Raw genomic sequence first — 7,685 nt, 5'->3', positions numbered from 1 at the left:
GACTCTCAGTCCAGAGCTCCTCTTTCTAGAAGGAATCTCTCTCCAGATAAAGTGCTCCAGTGTTTTGATTTGTAGTCTATAGACTGATCTTTAGAGTTATCACCATGTTTCCTCAAGGAGATAAACCTCACCAGGGAGAGATCTAAGGCAACAAGCATCACTGAACAAAAAATATTGGCCCTGAATCAGGACTCAGCTTAATGTAATATGCCGGAGCATGTAATATAATCCTTTCTCTCTTCATGCAGGCTCCAGACAATTAGCCAGCCATGCCCTTGGGAGACTGTTACTCGGCATATGGATGCCTGGATACAGAGCCGGGCTTATCACTCATTATGTAGACATTTACTATTTATTGGCTGAAATCTTCAGCACAACCTCTTCAACACAGCGGATTTAGCAAGGATGACAACAATGCCTTTTGCCTTCAGTGTACATTCTGGTCCAATCTCCTATATATTCTGGATGGCTCCTTTCCTCCTACCCCGTTGGCTGCCAATTTCATCTTCAATGGAATGGGAAGCCTGAAAGCGTAGTGCTTTTGGAATAATTTTTCCTGTGTTTTCCACTCATCTCGATAAATTTTAAGTTTGACAGGAAGAAAAGGCTATTTTTCTATGAGCCAGAGAGGGTCTCATCACTCAACAAATCCAGTGAGCTTTTACTTTCTCAGCACTGTGTCCTTCTTCTGACCTTAAACTTTCTCACTGCCTGAAAAGAAAGCTTTTCATGAGAACTCACAAAGCCCTACAAGCTGAGTTTGACAATGATACAAGCAATGAACAGGGCAGATTATCATCGGAGGAAACTACAAATTTCCTCATCAAAAATCATTTGTTTAACATAAAACCCGGAGTCTACTGCAAGAGAACTGCCTTACTTCCAGCAGCTTATAATTTCTTAGGAATACAGAATAACAGTGGCACTCACGGAATCAAATGATTTTATTTCTCTTTTCATTAAACCCATCTTCCCCTTGTTTCTACATGGAAGGATCCTCAGCTGCTTTCAGTCCAGCCTCAAGGAGAGCCCATTAGATGGAGCAGAAACACTGTATCCCTTCTGCTCTTTCTGGTCGGAATTCCATTTGAGACTCTGACCCTAAGAGAAGCAAAAAAGGAAAGGGGTGAAGAGCAACATTAAGGAGGAAAAAACCAACCTGTCCTGAGCACCCAGTGGTTGGCAAGCTTCTCCTGAGTCGTTGATTGAGGGTAGGGTCCTGTCTGCTGTTAACTCACTAAGTGACAACGGGAAAGGTGTTTAACCTGCTGAGTGCAATTCCCTCATTTTAAAACAGCACCAATAACTGTACCGCCCCCTTTGTGGAATACTTGTGACATTTAAGCAAGATAAGGAATGCCCAATGATTGACCCAGTGCTAGCCCAAGCTTGATATTCAGAAAAGGCCACTGACTAATTTTAAATGTCCTTTAATCTGCTTATCAATCCTGCGAAGCAAGTATTATTCCCATTTCAAAGATGAGCAAAATGAGGCATAGACGATAACGGAGCTTGTACAAGACCACATAAGCTTAGCTATTCGTGGCACCTTAGCTCCCTTGTAGGTAGCAGCCTCTACAGTGAATTTCAGACTCCCATGATTTTTGGATATATGAGCAGAGAAGTGACACCGTTATGCCTAAACCTACCCTCGGGTTGTGGGGTCTAACTCTACTCTTGGCAGGAGGGGACAGCTCAGTCCAGGCATCAAAGAGAAACTCACTCATGGTAAGATCATGTCTTCCCCTAAACCACTGACAGCGGGCTTTCCCACCCAAGCATGTGGAGTACTCCCCCTCCCCCTCCAATGCTGTGAGATTCCAAAACCCACTGGGTAGGGAGTCACCAGCTTGTAATTGTTCTGCATTTAATTTTACACCCAGTGTGAACAGAGTCAGAGAACAGAGTTCGGGCCAGTGTGCTTCAAATAATACCCAGGTTATTGTTCCAGATATTGTGGGTCAGTTATTTCAGTCAGGCAAGGATAGGCTGCAATATTTAAGTCCCAGTTTCATTGTAAACAAAGAAAATCCATCAAAACTGGAATATCTCAAGAGAAATCCTTTCCAGGCTTTCATTACTGACTGCAAAGGATAAAAATCTTTCAGCTTGCTGATGGTTTGATGTCCCCGTACACATTTACAGTGAGGTGATTGTTTTGTTCGGGTGAAGGCTTATACCTCCTCTGAAGCAAGCCCATGGAAACAGTGTTGTTAAGTATGTATGTGGATCTTCAAAGCCCATCGGTGTCACCTGGCTTAGCGTCCAGACTCAATACCGTGCCAGAGAGAGGAAATGTTGTTCAAATGTCCCTTCCTGATGGTTGAGCTCTTGGCTACTGGATAGATGTTATATCAAGCAATAGCTTCCATTTTAAAAGCTGGGAGTTAAAAGGTCAATGACTGCTTCCTTCCAGTCTCAGAAACTCAGCATGGGGCCTTAAGTTAATGGCCTCAGCTTACTGTGCCTCTCTTTAGCCATCTGTAAAGTGGGAATAGTAACTGTCCTTCTTGTCTCCCAGGGCTTGTATTTGTCAGTGTTTTCCAGAAAAATAGAACTAGTATACACACACCCAGACACATATTCACAGATTTAAGGAATTGGCTCACACAGGTGTGGGGATTAGTAAGTCCAAAATCTGTAGGGCATGCCGGCAGTCTGGAAATCCAGGGAGGAATTGATGTTGCAGTCTTGGCTCAAAATTCCACAGGGGCAGGCTGGAAACTCAGACAGGATTTCTATGTTGCAATCTTGAGGCAAAATTTCTTCTTCACTGGGGAGCCTCAGCTATTGCTTTTAAGGTCTTCAATTGATTAGAAGAGGCCCACCCTGGTTGCAAAGAATAACCTGCTTTACTTCAAGTCAACTGATTGTAAATTAATCATATCCACAAATACCTTCACAGCAACATCTAGACTAGTGTTTGACCAAACAACTGGACATCATGACATAGTCAGGTTGACCCATAAAATTAACCATCACAGGGCTATTTTCAAGGTCACATCAAATGAGGTCATATGTAGGAAAGGACTTTCAAAGATATGAAGAGCTGCACAAATATTAGTTTTTAAATAAACTTTGAACTCCTGTGTCACATGATGTTCTGAGGAATGTGGAGGTGAATAAATCAAAAGACCTGTCCGCAAAAAAGCTTACCAGCTATTTGAGATGCCAGGCTTAAATGCACAGGGAGTGAAATGCTACAAGGCTATACAAGGAAGTGCTGAAGGAACAGCATGAAGACACAAGAGCCTGTGGGTCAGAGAGGTTGCAAAAAGCCAAAGGATCCCATGGAGTCTCTTTGAAAGGCATCCCTTCCCCAGAAAGGCCTTAGCAGTCATTCGCCCTACTCTCATCCAAATTACGTTCCCCTATCACTTTCTCTCATGACATTTGACTTTTGTTTGTCTTTGCAGCATATTGCAATACATGAGTATTCATTTATTTGCATGTCTCACTGTTTAATAGTGTTCTTGCCCAAACTGAAATTCCGTGAGAGCAAGGAGGTCTGAACTGTTGTTCTCACCATTACCCATTACCTGCCTAACATTTAACACAGTCCTTAACATGGGACAGGTGTGCAAATTATAGTCTGTGAAGGTTTGAATAAATGACTATGCATATCAATGTTTTCCCCACAACAAAACTTTGCCGACTTTTCAGGAAGAAAAATTGAAAATTGTACCATAAACAACCATATATACGCTCCCTAAATTCAATAATTGTTGATACTTTTGCCATTTTTGAAAGATCTCTTTCATTTCCTTATCCCTCTAGATTTATTGCTAAATCCTTTGAAAGTAAGTGGCTGATGTCATGACACTTTATCCCTTGAATATTTTAGTACACATGTCTTAAAAATAAGATGTATGTCCCATACAACCCCAATACCACTAGCCAGCCTAAACAAACTAGCAATAATTCCCCACTCTTCTCCCATTTCCAGACCATATTCAAGTTTCCCCAAATGACATTTAAAGCCCTTTTATTTTTATTAACCAGTATGTAATCAAAATTCTGGAAACACTTCCCAACACATACCTACCCCCTGCACACACATACACACACACACACACCTTTTTAAAAGAAAATTTTGCTTTGAGGTCTTAAAGAACTGATTCAATTATCTTGCAGAATATTCCATATTCTAGATTTGTCTGCTTGTTCCCTTATGGTGTCATTTAACTTGTTCTTCCAGCCTCTGTATATCCTAGAAACTAGAAGTTAGGCCAAAAGGCTTGATGAGATTCGGCTTAAACATGTTTTCAGAGAATACTTGATAGGCAATGTTTCTTACTTCATATTGCATCCTATTGGGAGGCATGCATGTCAGCATGTCCAGCATTTGGGAGTGCCAAGATTAATCACATGATCAAGACAGTGACCACCTGACCTCTCTCTTATATTGGTGCATCGTCCCCTTTGTATGAGCAGGAACTCATTCAAGCACATTTTTGAAAATTACTTGTAATTGCAATCCCAGTTAAATTCCTTTTTCTGGCCCTTAACACTGTTTAAAAAGCTAATTTACTTGTAAAACTTCCTTATCCCTTTTCTTTTGGGGTTGGGGCAGGAAGGTAACTGCATGGGGAGGGTTTCTTCAATTACCTTTGCAGAAAATGTTGCTGAGCTCAAACTCAAGTCTTCATGAATTTTAAAATAAAAGCACCCCCTCCATATATTTTAAAAGACAGCATTTTGTACAAATCTTTGACTATAGCATTTTTCACTCAGCATTAATTATATATATCAACTTTTCATCCTTCCTGTAAACTGATATTATTTATTAAACTCACAAGAAAAGACACGATTAATCTTTATGATTCATTGTTTCTCCTGCAAAGAACTAAAGCATACACAGAGTTGAATTTTTCCCCTCCTGGGGTTGTATAATTGGGTTAAATCAGTGCTGTTCAAATCAGAGTACCACTGAGGGGGGTGTGGCAGTGTGCTGGGGGTACTCAATAAACATGGGGACTCTTTCTGAAGCATAATTTTTTTCCTTAATGGTAAGTAATGTAAAACATCTTTATATCCCAAAATAAGCTTATATATATTGCAGAATAAAACGAAAAAATTCACTTGAATTTCAAGATAGAACATAAGGCCACTTTAAGTGAGCCGGCAGTCAGTACAAGCTTTACGCACTACCACTTGCCACAGCCTCCCCAACACACCCCCAGCCCTCAGATGATCATTCTCCCCTGCTCCTGCAAGTTTTAGGAGAGTGAAAGCACCTGGTGAAATTGCCAGCAAAAAGTTTAAATCAACAAAATCAAACTTCCTCTGAAAAAGTTGCCTAGGATTTCCACCAGCCAATCTCTCCAACCCCACCCTCTTTCAGATATATGTAAGTATGGGAACTGGAAATTGGGTTTATGGAACCCTACCCATTTAAAAAAAATTTACTCGAGTACAGCTGAGACACAATGTTACATTAGTTTCAGATGTGCAACATAGAGATTCCACAAGTCTATACATTACGCTACCCTTGCCACAAGGGTAGTTAGCATCTGTCACCCTGCAACACTATTATAATAGCATTGACTGTATTCCTAATGCTCGTTCCTCTTATTTCCGTGACTTATTCATTCCACAGCTAGAAGCCTGTACCTCCCACTCGCCTTCACCCATTTTTAATGATACAAGCCAGTAAACACCACTTACCTTCCTGTGCTTCCCTGCTCAGGCAGGTCTCCTCTCAAGCTCAGTCCCCATCCTCCTCTTTCTCACACTGAGTGGTTATAGGATCAGTATTTACCATGTTAGAAGTTAAACCAAGAAAGTTTTTAAATACTAAAGTGTTAATTAATTGAACAATAACAGTAAATTCATATGTTATGTAAATTATATATATTACTTAAAAATAACTATATTTTCCAAACCAAAAAAATATTGAGTGAAAATTAGTGTAGTTTTACATGTTTTTAACATCTAAACATATGGGATAACATATCTGGTTTAATAAAGGACAGGAAGAATCTCTTTGCTTCTGCATCCAATCTCTCACTATACCACACATCATGTGGCCTCCAGAAACTCAACTGTATATGTGTGCTCATGGAAGGATGAGAGTGGAAAAGGCAAATAACATCTTAGTATTATCATGAAATGAGTTTTGATCTCATGCACCCCCTGAAAAGTTCATGGGGACCCCAAGAGGGACCATACTTTGAGAACCACTGCTTGTGACATTTCTTCTCTTTAGAATTCTCTTCCCCCTTAATTTTTTTCTACTAAAATTCAACCCATCCGTTAGAGTTCCAAGTGTCGCTTTTTCATGACCTTCCTCTGTCTCTAGTAAGAATTGCTTCCTCTTTTGTGCCTCTGTAGCACTTTGATTGTCTCTTGACTTACACTTAAAATACTCAACCACATGGGCAATAATTACTGAGTGCCCACTATGTTCTAGATGTGATAGTTTCTACCCTTTCTCCACTATCTTTTCCCCACCTACTCCCCCTACATTAAGATTTACCTTCAATCCTGTCCTCCTCAAGTTGACAACCAAAGCAAGCTATTAGTGGTAGGATTTTAGCCACACTGATTTACTGGTAAGATTTTTTTATACTCCAAGGACATTTTCATAGCTCTCAAGTTACACCACATAAACCATCTGATTCTGCCATTATTTAAGATCTTTACTATTCTTAAGCCACATTAAAATAGGTCCAATTCTCTTTAGTAAGCAGAAAATTAAGAGCAATTCATCTGATAAATGTTTATAAGCATAAATTGAACCACTCTAGCCCTTGTCTGATACACCATGAATATTCAATTTGACAAATATATATTACAGCAGTTGTTGGAGAGTTTGAATCCCAGATGAGTGGAATGACGCCTAGTCCCACGTTTCTATAATGCTAAGCCCCAAATGAGGACTAAGTATTTGAGTAAGGAGACCCAAGTCTGGTGCCTACGATAACAATGACATGTGTAACTTTTGACACAACACCGGACATTTCTCCAACTCAGCCTCTTCCACTAGAGTTGAATCCCCTTGAAACCAGAAACCATGTCTTTTTAACCTCTGTACACCACAATGTCTGGCACATAGCAAGTGCTCCATAATTTTTTGTTGAACAAATGGCACCATGTTAAGAATTATGTTAGAAAGCCCTTCTCAGTTAGAAGGGCACCAAGCACAGGGTCCCTGTGTCATAACGCTCATTAAATATTTGAGCACACATGAATAAACAATCGAACGATCTGTAATCTGTGATTCTACTGTGAGCAAGACATTGCCCTAGGCACCATGGTGTCACAGTAATGACAAAGATCTGGCCCCTGCCCTCACAGAACTCAAAATTTAACCTGATACCACCTGGTTAAGATAAACAGCCACAAAGCAAATGGAGTACCCTAAACTCATGATCCTGTGTCTGTCTTGGAACACCAGGATATTTGAAATTCCACCTCTGACTGCCAAAATCACTTTTTATTTATGCTTCTATTAGAACATAACGAAAGGCAAGGGCTAATGGGATGTCACAGCAGGGTCACCACAGCCCCTTAATTGATTTGAAGGTGTTGGCGTAACTATTCAAGAAAAAACGATGTTCTCATTGATGGGAGATATAGAATGTACAATTTGCATCTCATCAGAAAAAAAAAAATTTCTTGGTTTCCTCTACAAAGCACTAATGTTCTCAATACTGCTGACTGTGCTATTTTGAGAAATAGCC

At 40.1% G+C, this 7,685-nt stretch overlaps 1 long non-coding RNA gene across 2 annotated transcripts in view; it reads right to left on the bottom strand.

Annotated features, from left to right (window-relative positions):
* Positions 1 to 933: 933 nt before the first annotated feature.
* Positions 934 to 7,685, bottom strand: part of LOC110592228 — a 266,142-nt gene continuing 259,390 nt past the window's right edge. Inside the window, exons 5-6 of one of the 2 annotated variants that reach the window (XR_002481087.1) lie at positions 2,612 to 2,829; positions 934 to 1,101 (exon numbers count right to left, since the gene is read on the bottom strand). This is a non-coding gene — a long non-coding RNA (uncharacterized LOC110592228). The remainder of the gene's footprint in view (positions 1,102 to 2,611; positions 2,830 to 7,685) is intronic. The other variant, XR_002481088.1, reaches the window with a different exon arrangement.

This window comes from Neomonachus schauinslandi, chromosome 3, assembly GCF_002201575.2.
Source record: "Neomonachus schauinslandi chromosome 3, ASM220157v2, whole genome shotgun sequence".
Classification (NCBI taxonomy): domain Eukaryota; kingdom Metazoa; phylum Chordata; class Mammalia; order Carnivora; family Phocidae; genus Neomonachus; species Neomonachus schauinslandi.
This window is presented reverse-complemented; position numbering and strand designations above follow the sequence as displayed.